The sequence below is a fragment of the Cyrtonyx montezumae genome, unplaced genomic scaffold (genome assembly GCF_038088225.1).
Source record: "Cyrtonyx montezumae isolate F1298 unplaced genomic scaffold, pur_monq_1.0 scaffold_29, whole genome shotgun sequence".
In the NCBI taxonomy this organism is placed as follows: domain Eukaryota; kingdom Metazoa; phylum Chordata; class Aves; order Galliformes; family Odontophoridae; genus Cyrtonyx; species Cyrtonyx montezumae.
Window position 1 is genome coordinate 10,912,853 of NW_027072033.1, and position 14,115 is coordinate 10,926,967.

Sequence of the window (14,115 nt, forward strand, 5' to 3'; positions counted from 1 at the left end):
ACAGAGAGAGCATCTCTAGATTTGTTATTAATTTTGACTGCTATCAGTCAGTGGCTATCTAAAGGCTCCAAGTGCAACTTAAGTTACAGAGAGCTAAAAGCATAAATACAAGTTCAGCAGCTTCCCTGAGAGGGAAAGGCTCTTGCTACATCCAAACATTATAACCTACATCATACAGCTAGCTCAAGCCTCAGCTTGGCTGTATCCTTTCCCTGAGGCAAAAATCAATGGGCTTGGAAGCCCATCTAGGGAATCAATATCAGTTAAGCATATTTTGGATCCAGAAGGGAACACTGCATTGAAAACACTCAGCCAACAGCTCCCAAATGCTGATGGGCTCCAGCTGATGCATCTCAGTTTTAAAAGACATTGCTGCAATAGTGTTTCTCGGGTAGATACATCTCAAACCATTTAGGTTTTTCTAAATTAAAGACCTCTAATACTCTGTAACCAGTACCAGTATTTAAGCACAAGCTTCACACAAATATGTACTTGCCTTTGGGAATCTCTACTCTTCATTGGACCACACATGTTAGCTACAAAGCAGCCTTCACCAAATTCCTGTAGCAAAGTAACCCACATATTTCCCTGAAGGCTCAAGATTAACACCTTTACCATGCAACTGGGAAGGGCTCTTATGAGAAGCTACAGCTGATGCATGATAGCATGGGAGTTTATTTCAGCTCAGCTCTGTGAATTTGTTAACCTGTACCTTCATGGAGTTGGTATTACAATGCAGCACCTCTGTCTAAGTGTACTGTTCTTTGTTTTTTTCAACAGCTGCATGTCATGGTTTTATGGTTTTTGTTATATTACTGATATTCCACATCATAACATCATGTAGTGTATTGGGAGTTAAAGAGTTAATGCTCTAGCTGCGTGGATCATCAATAGTTCCAGGCATACCTGTCTCAGAAGAGAAGAACTACATTCCCCAGAGGACTTTGCGATGCTTTGCATTTTTATGTGTTTCAGCTCAGGGGAAAAAACTGTCTGCGGTCATGGGACCGTCTTTCTTCCCTTCGGGATCGAGCTCAGCAGTGGGTGTTTGTTGCAGCCATCCGCCTTCAGCGTTAGCGTAAGGCCTTCAGTTTATCAGACACTCCCTCTTGCTCATTTTATTTGATTCATTAGCTTCAATTCCAATTATATTGTATTATATTGTATATTTTGCTTTCTGATATCTTATTTAGTAAATATTTAGTTTAGCTTTCCTCCTCAGATCGTTGCTGCTGTTTTGTTCTAGGCCCATCTCCCTTCTCCCTTTTTCCCTTTCCCCCTTTCTCTTCCCCAGGGCATGTAGGTCCCCTGCCTCAATTGTCATGATACTGGGTCAAACTGGCCCGCAAACTGCTGACACTACATTATTGCCTGAGAAAATGAATGGCCAATATGGGTACATGATTAGTTAACACATGCAGATAAGGAGCTCTCAGTGTGATGCCAACAGGTCTCCTGCCTGGTCCTGTATAAGAAAATGTTTAATAAGTTTGATTATGTTTTGATGTTTATGGCTCTGCATAAAGATGGAGACTCACTGACATAATTCGCCCTTAATTATTATTCCAATTAGTCAAAAATCAAGCAGCACTATCACAGCCTTGATTCTGAGAGATGTGTATCAAATGATGCAGTGCACACACTCAGTGTGCATCTGTCTGCTACAGATGGCAGTGTTGCCTGTTCCATATGTGAGGCAAACTTTCTAATCTCAGCACAGGACAGCCCAGAGAAGCCAGGGGAAGTCTGATTTCATTTGACACTGGGCTCAAAGCAGAGTGGCATGAAGAGCCGTGGCAGGGGAAATGGGGCCTACTGCAACAGGGCCACTGAGAGATAGCTGTCAAACCATCAGAAGAGAAGACACATGGAGCAGGCACATGGCCCAGTGACAGAGCACCTCAGGCACTGCAACAGGCCAGGCAAGTGATGGGGCCCAGCAATTCATGTCAGGAAGAAATATCCCTCAAAATGTGATCTTGTACACTAATTTCCATTCCCTTCTTTTTTGACAATTTTGGAAATTCCAAAACATTTCCAAAATTCTACCTAAACAATTTTTGCTTCCTGAAGAAACAACGTCTATGTGCCATTTGGACAGCAGTATGCTTAAATATATACCCCTTTGTGAGTGAGTATACTTGCACATGTATTTGTTCATCCACATACATTTACACATGCACATGTGTAAATATTCATATATTTACCAAAAAGAAAGGAAGAACTTTGAAAAATATTAATCTTCAAATTTTCCAACAAAAATAACTAGCATTAATTAACATCTTTACAACTGAGGTTTGCATTGATCACACTCCCTTAACAGTTAAGGATATAGCCCTTTGTCACTTTAGGAGAAAACAAGACATGAAATAAAGAGTAATATTCCTTATCTGAATATATTTCACTCATTTCTTTTCTCTATTCCTTATCTTATATAAATAAAGAGAATAACCACAATTTCTAGGCTCAAAATTTTTGCACTAAATGCTTTCACTGGTTATTGATTTTCCTGTCAATCTTGCAGGGCAAAACCTGAATAAAAAATATGCCATTTTGTTCCTGAATTTTATTTTAATTCAATATTATCTGCACAAAATGACTTGCAATTTTTTTTCTCTGTAAGAACTCTCAGTGAAAAAAAAATTAATTTAATATGCTTAATACTTGCCCTAATTCAGGAGTTATGGGGAAACATAAAAGAGGATTTAATCAATGGCAGTGACCCTCACTAATTCACAGTAACTTGCTGTCCAAGCATGCAGGCTCTCCAGGGAAAGCAGTAAAAGCTGTTCACAGACATGACAGAAAAGTCTGGTGGGTTTTTTTCTTTTTTTCACTTACACTATGTTTGTTTCCTTTCAGCTGCAGTTTTGCAAAAGCTAATCAGACCTGCCAGGCATACAAGACAGCTCATGCTGATAAAACTACAGCATTGTGTGTTTGGATTGAGATCAACCATGGTTCACACTGCTACAAGTTGACTTTTGTCACAGCCTGTGCCTTACATCTGGTAAGACACAACTTTATCTGACAGATAAAAACAATTGCAATGGAGGCAAGAATATTTATGGTGACAACCAGTCGCTGCTCCTCAACAGGCAGCTCCCTGCCTTTTCTCCCTATCCTTTTCCCTCTCTCTCTGAGCCTGTCTCCTGCCAGCTGGGGTCCTCTCCACTCCATCTCACTGCGTCCACCACCCCATCTGGCTCGATCCACCGCCAGACCTTGTGTTCTTAGGTGAGGCTGGGAGGAGCCAGGCAGAAGGGGCAAGGAAATCTCCTTCTGAGGTACAGGCAAGGAGGATAAAACACCATCTGGAACAGGGTCGCACAGTCGAAATACATTTTCCATATCAAAAAGGGACATTTAAATCAGAATGTGTTTTGGACAGTGCCATTGAAAGTCACTGTGGTACTAAGTCTGCAGTTACTAGAGTCAGAGTTCTCCTGCGTGCCATCAGTCATTAAATGACAAGGGCCAGAGAGCAAAGAAAATAAACAGATCCTGAAGAGGGACACTGGAAATTAACACTCAAAAACTGGCAGTATTTGAATGAAAGGGGTGATGGGATCCACTGTATGTATTGCTTGTGCTGGAAATGTGCCAGACCCAGGAAGACTCATGTCTACGAGTCAATCAAACACACTGAAAGGCACCCACACACAACTCCATGCTATTCACACACACCATGCACTTCCCAGACTGGATAGGGTTTCTAGGAAAGCATCAGAAGCAGTAGCAGCCAGAAAGGGGGTTTCACCAGGACAAGCCCTACCAAACTGTCACTCCCATTTGCAAGGTCTAGAGCTACTGGGAGAGAATGACAAGCTAAAGCATGCCAGCTCTAGATCCCTGTTTATTTTGATGGTTTGAATGTCTGTCATTTTTAGCTTTTTATTTTTTTCTCAGAAACTTATATCTGCTGGCCTGCATTATATCATTGCAGATAAGGAACACGTTTTTCCATATTCACTCTGCAAAAGACACACTGTATCCCTAGAGATAACTTCTCTCTAGACTTTGGTGAGTTTGGCAAAGCACAGCAATCTCTTCACCCTCAGTGTTTGATTGTGTAGTTAATCTGCGAGGAAGCTCAACACACTGAACAAATTAAACAGGAAACCTGCAAAATATTATCACACAATTACATGCTTTCAGCTGACATTCCATGAGGTACTTCTCTTTCTATTTTTTTTTTCCCTAGGAAGGCACAAGAGCCTTCTGAAGACCAGAATGTATTAGGAATGCTTGCTGGTATGCATATGTGCACAATTTCCCATGCAAAATTGTGACCAACAGTTTGGTGAGTGGTAATAGAAGCCACAAGAATAATACCCATTCCCTTGGCCTCAGATTTGCTTTTTTCTAGCACAATGCTCATGGCCGGTCAGTAATACAAGACAAATTATATTATTTCCAAAAACCCTTCTCTCCTTGCATATGAGATTGTAATCAAGCTCATGCTTATCGTAAGTAGGACAGATTTTCTAAATCCTCTAGTAAAAACCATGTAAGCTACACTTTAAAATGTATACTGCTCCTTTATGGGCAACTAAAAGAAAACAATGTTTTGCTGTTTTCTTTTCTTTTTAATCTCCCTCTTATTCTTTCAGGCAACATGTTGGATTCTTAACGCTTTTCACAATCTGGTTATTTCATACCAGCAAACTGAGTCTTTGTGCAGATTATCTGTATGATAAAACACTGTGGGGAATGATAGATAATCCACCACCAGGGTGGCTATTCAGTTGCTAAAGTAACTGGATTCGAGCTAAAAGAAGGGAAACTCAAACAAATCATTTATCTGCTTAAAGAGATATTTTTTCAGTTCTGAACTCTATCTCAAAAGAATGTCCAGACACATTTTGGCTTCTGGGTCTTGGCATGATTTGAACACTGTCTGTGTAGAAGAGCTAAAGGAAAAATGTTATGTCTGTGTAGAAGACCTAAAGGAAAAATGCAAAATTAAGGTTTTTCTTGAGCACTACATGTAATACATAAATGCACAGAAACACATTATTCCCAGTGATGTTAAAAGAGATTTTTTGTTTTTGCAGAAATGCTAGATATTATAAAGGCCAAGAAACAGCGTAACACTGTACAAATGACTAGGACCGAGTTAAGAAACAGATCAAAACATAGATAAAAAGCACTACAGCTATATTCCTGGAACACTGGACCAGGAAATTAACCAGTAAATAACACGGTCAATCACAGTAACTATTCTCAAAAGATAATCACAAAGCCAGCCACAACTCTGACTACTCTAACTGTAAATTGCTTGTCTCCAGCTGTGGATCATTTGAGCCTGAACTATTAGGAAAGAAGGTTCAGGGGAGATCTTATCACTCTTTACAACTGCATGAAATGTGGTTGTAGTGAGTATTCTCCCAGGTAACAGTGAGAGGGAGAAAAAGGCCTCAGGTTGTACGTGGAAAGGTGATAGAACAGCTTGTGCTGGATGCCATCTCCAGACAATTGGAAAAAAAGGAGGTTATCAGGAGTAGCCAGCATGGGTTCACCAAGGCGAGGTCATGCTCAACCAACCTGGTGGCCTCCTATGATGTTGTCGCTGGCTGGGTGGATGGAGGGAGGGCAGTGGATGTAGTCTGCCTTGATTTCAGCAGGGCATTTGATACTGTCTCCCATGACATCCTTATAACAAAACTAAGGAAGTGTGGGATAGATGAGTGGACAGTCAAGTGGGTTGAGAACTGGCTGACTGGCAGAGTGCAGAGGGTTGTTGCTGGTGGTGCACAGTCTGCTTGGAGGCCTGTAACCAGTGTTGTCCCCCAAGGGTCTGTGCTGGGTCCAGTCTTGTTCAACATCTTCATCAATGACCTTGATGAAGGAATAGTGGACACCCTCAGCAACTTTGCTGATGATATGAAGTTGGGAGCAAGACCTGGACAGGATGGAGAGCTGGGCAGCAAGAAACCAGATGAAATTTAACAAAAGCAAGTGTAGAGTCTTGCACCTAGGGAGGAATAATTGCATGCACCAGTACAGGTTGGGGGATGACCTGCTGGAGAGGAGCTCTGCAGAGAGGGACCTGGGTGTCCTGCTGGATGACAGGTTGACCATGAGCCAGCATTGTGCCCTCATGGCCAAGAAGGCCAATGACATTCTGGGATGCATAAAAAAAAGAGTGTGGCCAGCAGGTCAAGGGAGGTGATCCTCCCCCTCTACTCTGCCCTGGTGAGGCCTCATCTGGAGTACTGTGTCCAGTTCTGGGCTCCCCAGTATAAAAAAGACAGAGATCTCTTGGAAAGAGTCCAGCGCAGGGCCACAAAGATGGTGAAGGGCCTGGAGGATCTCCCTCATGAAGAAAGGCTAAGTGAAATGGGTACTCTTTAACTCTCTTTAGCCTTGAGAAAAGAAGACTGAGAGGGGACCTGATCCAGGCTTATAAATATCAGAGGTGTTCGGGACAAAAGGCGAGGCCAAACTCTTTTCAGCAGTGTGTGGAGACAGGACAAGGGGGAACAGACAGAAACAGCAGCACAGGAGGTTCCACACGAATGTGCACAAGAACTTCTTTATGGTGGGGGTGATGGAGCACTGGAACAGGTTGCCCAGAGAGGTGGTGTAATCTCCTTCTCTGGAGATATTCAAGACCCGCATGGATGCCTACCTGTGCAACCTGGTGTAGGGAACCTACTTTGGCAGGGGGGTTGGAGTCGATGATCTCTTGAGGTCCCTTCCAACCCCTATGATTCTATGATTCAAGGGAGGTTCAGTCTGGATATTAGGAATATTTTTCTCATAGTGTTATTGCACTGGAACAGGCTGCCTGGAGATGTGATGGAGTCAATGTCCCTGAAGGTGTTCAAGAACAGTGTGGATATGGCACGGAGGGATGTGACTAGTGAGCATGGTGGTCATGGGCTGGTGGTTGAACTTGCTAATCTTAGAGGCTTTTTTCAACCTTAGTGATTTTGTGTTTCTACTGAGCCTGACAGGTTTAAGTATGACACTTCCGAAGTCTCATTCCATCCTTTCAAAGGAACAGTGCATCCAAAAAATTCAAAGAGGTCACCCTAAAGTACTGGTTTATTCTGTATGAGAAGCTTTCAGGTATATTTCACACCAGAATTCATTCACAGTTATCCCTAGCACTAAAGCTATTCTATAAGTTTTTGTTAATCTTTTTTGTTGTTGTTCTCTCTGACAGAAGCCCAGTAGACCATCCCAAGGGGAATAACATGACATAGGGAAAATAACTTTCAAACAGGATATTCAAAATGAGCATACAGTAAGAGCACTATGTATATGGAGAAGGTCTCCCTACTTCTCTCCACTGTACAAGTAAAAAGCACGTTCAGTGAAAAATGGGCATACCTAGAGAAGGATCATGCCCTTGAGGGAAAGGCTGAGAGTGTACATTCATTCAGATTAACAAGATAATGCCAGGCTGTCCAGCCTCATGCAGTCACTCAAATATCAGTTTCTGAGCTTAGATCTTCTTAGAGGCAGGGTACTGCATTCAAAGATAGCAAAATATAAGTTACACAGGAGAAGATGGGTGTGAGCAAGCATCTAACCTAAAGATTGCAATTTAGAAAGGCAATGCTTAATTTATTTACTGATAACCATGTCTGCAGGAACACACAGTTTAATCACATTAAATACTCCTCTGCTTCATAGTGCTGCAGCTCACTCCAACTGACTACATCCCTGATAAACTTAGATGATCCTGTTAGGCACTGTCAATACAGAAATCTAATCACACAGACTGAAAATGTGAGGGGACAGCATAAAATAAATATATTTGATATCCAATAAGCAACTTAGGGATGACAGCTCATAAAGTCAATTTTAAAATCTGCAGGTCCATATTTTACATATGTAAGTGCATGATGGTAGATTCCAGAATCTTTATTTGAGCACTAAGATGAAAACAATTAAATGCACAGAAAATAATAAATAAATACCATGGACTTCAAGTAGATTTGCAAGTGTTTTTTTATTTTTATTTTTTAAATGTGGCTGCTTTTGGTTTAGGAACTGAATCTCAGGACTGAATTTTATAACAGTTTGTCTCAAGTTGCATGCCTTGAAGTTCAGTGAGGGGAGGAAGGATGGCCTGCTGCATCATACATACATCTATTTCTCTTCTCTGTTCTCCAGTGTAAGTATTTTAATCACTAATCTCTGTCTTTGCTTGAAAAAATATGTTCAGTATGTCACCAAAGAGAGACCAGTACAGCTGGAGAACAAAAGCAATGGCTGTGTCTGCACTCTTGATGGTACTGGGTCTTAAGAGTATGGCTCACAAGCTTATTTGGAAGTCTCACCAGATCACTGGGCAATTTTGCATTTGGGAATGCAAAGTTTGATCTTTTGGTCTCAACTGTGGTACATGTTTAGCCACCCCAGTGGCTACACCTCAATATCATGTTAGAAAGAATGAGCACAAATGAAGAAAAAAAGAATTCAAGAAGGAAATATGTGCAACATAACATTGCAATTAATCACATTTTGGTATCACTTTGTATTTTATTCCTCTCTGTAACAGTGGACTGCTGATGAAAATCTTCTTCCTTTTTTTCTTCCTCTTTACCTTTACTTATTTTTGTTTTGTTTTGTGGGTTTTTGGGGTTTTTTGGGGGGGTTTTGGGTTTTGGGTTTTGTTTTTTTTTTTTGGTAGAACTTACATTTTTTGGATGAGTTTCTCAGAATTTTGGCCCATCAACCTGAGAGCTCCAAAGTCTGCAGTGGTCTCATCTCCCACTCACATTTCCTCTTCTCTGGCACATTCCTGTACTTGCCACCCACAGAAAGCATAGTCTTGTGTGCTGAATTCTGTAAGCTTTTTATATCTTATGCACTACCTTGTGTTTAGGAGCTTTTGATTCTATCTCCTGTAGTCTGGGTTACCTCCCAGTCCTCACACACTGTTCCAACAAACCTGGGGTGCTCACAAACCTAAGTTCTGATAGTTTCTTCATCATGAACAAAATCAAAACTAAAAAGCATAAATTAATTTAAAGGACATAAGATTAACTGGAGAAGTGTAAAGACTTTTGACGCTTTCTATCTTCCCTTCCTTTCCTTCAAATCCATAGTGGTCAAGTCTCCTAGCAATAATTTATTTGTGGGATTCATGTGGGTGTTCAGCACAGACTATGAAAGAACAGAGGCCCACAGAAGCAAGTCTCCACTCGTACTTAGTCAGAGTTGCCTCAATAAAGGTTTAGTAGTTGTTTTCATCAGGAGCTTGTCATACAGAGAGCAGAGAATGTTCTAGACCACCCTAAATGGAGAAAAAACTCACCTACCCTTCCAGATCACTGAGGTGGCCATCTATTGGAAACATCTGTTAGCAAAACCTTGATTTTTTGACAGTACACAGTTTTACAGCCCTAAAGTACAGTCCCCACAGCCCTTTGAGCACTTTTAGTAACAGAGTCTGCATATACTTGAATGTTTTACATAGACTGTCAGCTCAGGAAAAATCTCAATGTGGAGCTTAGCAGGATGCTCTCACACGGAAGGCAGAGAAGAGTTAGTTCTATACTCTAAAATGGAATTTATTTCCAACAAATGCCGAATCCCACAGTTCTGCTTTATAGCCCTGGCAAAATAGAGAAGGAAAATACAGTGAAATGTACACATTTGCACCATGCCTGTTTAAAAATGGGTATGTGATTCTCAGAGAAATGAAAAGTAGTACAAAAAAAAAAAGTGGGAATAAATATTGCTGGTACCACAAATCAGAAATAGATCTTAAAAAGACCTACTTATAAGCATCCCTCCTGGTTAAATTATTATACAAGATTAGTCATCTTTTTAAAGATCAACCTCCAAAAAATACATAGCCATATGATCAGCAAAGCATGCAGAAACACACCACAGTCCAGCCATCACAGAGGGAAGGACAGAAAGATTTTATATCATGCTGGAATGGTTTCTTGACTGCAGGCGAAAGTTCAAAAATCATGTAGGAAAAATTACAGGTTCTTTAAAACATATATTCCAGGACAACTATAAAGCAGTTATGTTACATCCCAGGGAACCTGTGAATGCTAAGAAGCAGTACACAGAACAGGGATCACTACACAATCACAGCAAATCATGAAACAGATCTCAAAAGGGCCATGAAGTCCAGCCTGGAGCTCTCAGCCTGTAACAGTCAATCTCATCCTGGCTGGTGTTTATGTAGCCTTTTGTCAGTATCCCTCAATGGCCTGAAATTCTATGGTTATGCAAATTGAAAAGCATTAAACAGTAAGCAATTATTTAACAGCCTAAGTATCTAGCCTCTATAATAATGGCCACCAGTACTTACTATCAGGTAGGAATTACAACCTGTATTGTTAGAAAGTGAAATCATTACGTAGCAACCACAGGCAAACTTTTTAAATCCACTAAAAATATCAACTATAGAAAGTAAGGTGCATTATTTACCAAATCTTTTGCCCTATTCTAAATTATCCATTAAAAGAATAGAGGCTGAATTGCAAGGTATAGATAAAAAAAAGAGTTGGACAATAAGCCCACATAAATTCTGAACAGGCTGCCAGTAAAAAAGTATAAAGACATGGCAAGCAAGTTCAAGTAAGCTTTCCCTCCCCCATTCTTTTAAACTTACAAATGGTTTTCATGCGTCACAGTTTTGGATAAAGTCACAGCCTGAAAATTGATTACATCAAGTGTGCAAGTATCCAGGGCTTTATTTGCTATATGATAACAACTGAAGGCCCACCACAGTATTAGGCGAAATTCAGACGCTGTGAAAGTAAAATGTTTTGTCATTGATTTGATGCAGTTAGACTTGCATCCCAGAAGACTGGGAAATGTGTTACAGTCATTATAAGAGGGCAAAAATAAAGCAAAACTTTTTCTACATCCGAATTTGAAGGATTCTAAATAAAGCATTAAAAAAATTTATTGAAACCATTGGAAAGTTTGTGAACACACTTAAACTGATTTAAATGTTAATTTGTGATTAAACACACATTAAAATTAATTCCTTGACAAATAAAGTTGAATCAATGATTTATGGATTAAATCAATAATTTATGGATTAAATTAACTGTAACAGGTCTTTCTAGAGGCAATGCTCTCTCCCCTTCAACTGAATTGATTTAAGAAACCTAACGATAGTGAATATGTGTGCTAACACTCGCATGTGTGCAAATGCATTCATTGTTCAGGGTAGAACACTGATGTGATTATAAACCTCTGCAGAAGAGGACAAATCAGACCAACATCCATCCCTTCCTTAGACTCCTTGTTTCCTTCTTATGAATAATAGCAGCCTGATCTGGTCGGTGGCAAACCTTCCCAAAGCAGGGAGATTGTAACTGGATGATCTTTAAGCTGCCTTCCAGCCCAAGCAATTCCGTGATTCTCATGAGCAACAACTTCATGAGGTGGGTATTTTCACATATAATCTGTTGTGACCTGTCCCACAAATTTTCTAGTTAAAATTTCATTTTGTTGTTATCTCTGCAACATGAAATTCTTCCACTGATTTTAATTCCCAGCTAGGACAGTGATTTCAATCACGAATCACCTGGATTGCATATATGTAGTAGCCAGAATAAAATTACTGCAGAGCATGACTAGCATGACTGCAAGCCTATCTACAGGAGGCCATCACCACCATGGAGTCCCATGAAGAGCTCATAGCGGCTCATCTCAGATTTAGACAGCTGACCTGCAGGGCCTGAATCTACACATTCTTCACTGTACCACCAGAATCAAAATCTCAAGCTGGAGACAAATCCTAAGGGGAAAAAACAAACAAACAAACAAACAAATAAGGGCTTTTTTTTTCAGCCTTCAGCCCAAACTTCTTAGAAGGAAGACTGCCACACTGGGAGCACACCAGAAGGCTGCTGATCTAGTTCTTGCAGATCCAGCACTAAAATAAAGGCTCTGGCCTCATCCCATGCAGCCAGTGTACCTCTCTGAAGTTACCTGAAGAGGAGAATTGCAAAACATGTTAGAGAAGGCTGCAGCTGCTTGACACAGAATGGTTGTTTCTCCAAGATAAGATCAGATCATCAAACAAGAAATAATCATGGAATCATAAAATCACCAAGGTTGGAAAGACCTCCAACAGTCCACCTACCACCACTTCTTCCCTACCAAACCACGTTCCTTAGTTCAACATCTAAACAATCTAAAATAAATCTCTCTTTAGAGAACATTTACATAGTGCGCTGAACAATTCTCATGTGTGGTCACTTTTTTCTTCCTTCTAGTACTTTTCAGGAAAAAGACGTCTTTCATGAACCAGACACAACCCCACTATCCCCCCAAAATGCTATCATGTCAAGTTCTTGACTTTCATTGGAAATGGCACATAGCAGGAAGAATGCATAACTTTCTCTCCAGCTATGCTGAACTCTAGGGTGTCACCAATCATTTCTTTTGCCCACATTTTCAAGAGAAAAAAAATCTCATATTCCCAAATATTCTCAAATTCTCATATTCAAGAAAGTAAACATCAAAGTTTGACACTAAAAAGGTTTGAGAAAACAGAGGATTGAAATGGAAGCTGTTGTGCAGCCACAGGTGCAAAACTAGCAGATGTAACACTATAGCTCTACTGCCCATTCATGCAAGGTGGCATGAGCACAGGCCCTGTCCATCTCACAAGAAGCATAGTGTCTGGCTAGATTTATCTACATGATGAACAAAAAGATGAGTATACTTTGTATGTAAAATGATATGTGCAAATCATCTGCCTCTTCTACCACATTGTTTACCTCTGGCGTTTCTCTTTTCAGGAGAATGAAAATCCAGCTGATTTCACTAATGCTGCCATCATACAGTATCATTAAGTATTTCTGTTCAGGAATGCCCATTGATTCTCCTCATGGTGAGCTGTATAATGGTCTGAAGGCCCATCCAGAAGACCAAGGACTCTCTTGGGTCTCATAACACTCCCACGTGTTAGGGTGTCACCATTACCAAAATATTCCCTTGTTAATTCCACTTTGGGATTCTACCTGCACACTGAGGACAAGATGAAACTGGGGAGACCTGCCACAGAAAAGACCTCTGATAAACAGAGAAAAGATATATCTAAGCCCCATCCTGGTGGTCTGTAACCTGGTTCCAGTCATATGTTCTAGTACTGCAGTACTTCCTTCTTCAAAATTTGTCCCACGCTGGTAGATATTTAGTAATAAAAGCTATACAAATGAAAGCCATGAAAGACTGATGGAGGAAGTCAAGCAAGAACCACAACAGTATCAGAAAGTGATGTTCAGAAGAATGAACATGAACTATGTTTCCAGGGCACCCTCTGAAATTTGATATCCTGAGCCCCCCTTCTGGCTGCAAAGGGAATGTTAGTAGGAAGCAACCATGCATGCAGAACACCATGATGGCTAAGGGAAAGCTTAAGCCAGAAAAGGTCCCTGTAAAATAGGTGCAGTGTTTTCACAGTATTACCTGACTATGAATCTCTGCCTCCCTACTAAGAGTTGTTATAAAACCTAGCATGTATGAAAGAAGTAATAACAATAACAAAAATCCTGGTATTAGAACACTGAATATATACTGAATTTTTATCTTTTAATCATTTTTATTGCTTCTGAAAAGAATTTAAAACAGATTTTGAAAATCATTATTTCCAGGTATAGCATTTTTGCAGCGTATTGTATCTCACCAGGATCATGAACATCCAGTAGTAAATGAATGAACCAAAAAATCCATTTTTCCTGGAGCCTTCAGAAGAATCAGTCTATTAATGATGGAGTGGATGGATGTGAATACAAACTGTGTGATCATAGACGTATGAAAGGGCCCAAAGCCACTTTCTTGAGTATCCCTGAAATGAGTTGGAAGTGTATAGAGGAGGACGGAAATCCAGCAAAACAACAGCAAAAGGACAATCTCCGTTGGCACCTCCATTTGTAGGCTTCACAGACCTTTCCAGGGCGCACTAAGCACACACCATACACAATATAAAACTGTGGAAGCCCGTATTTCTATAACTAGAAAGCCAAAACACTTCTGGTTGTTGTCTCCCCCCAAGCCTCTTCATCACAGTCTTTTTGAATAAAAGGAAAAAGGAGAGTTTTGCATTTTTTTTTATTTCCATGAGGTGGAATTGTTTTGATTGTAGTGAGAGATTTGACAGATGTTAATCCC

General features: G+C 40.3%; 1 protein-coding gene across 4 annotated transcripts in view; it reads right to left on the bottom strand.

Annotated features, from left to right (window-relative positions):
* Nucleotides 1-14,115, bottom strand: part of NRG1 (neuregulin 1) — a 181,511-nt gene that overhangs the window by 150,139 nt on the left and 17,257 nt on the right. The gene's annotated exons all lie outside the window — the stretch shown is intronic.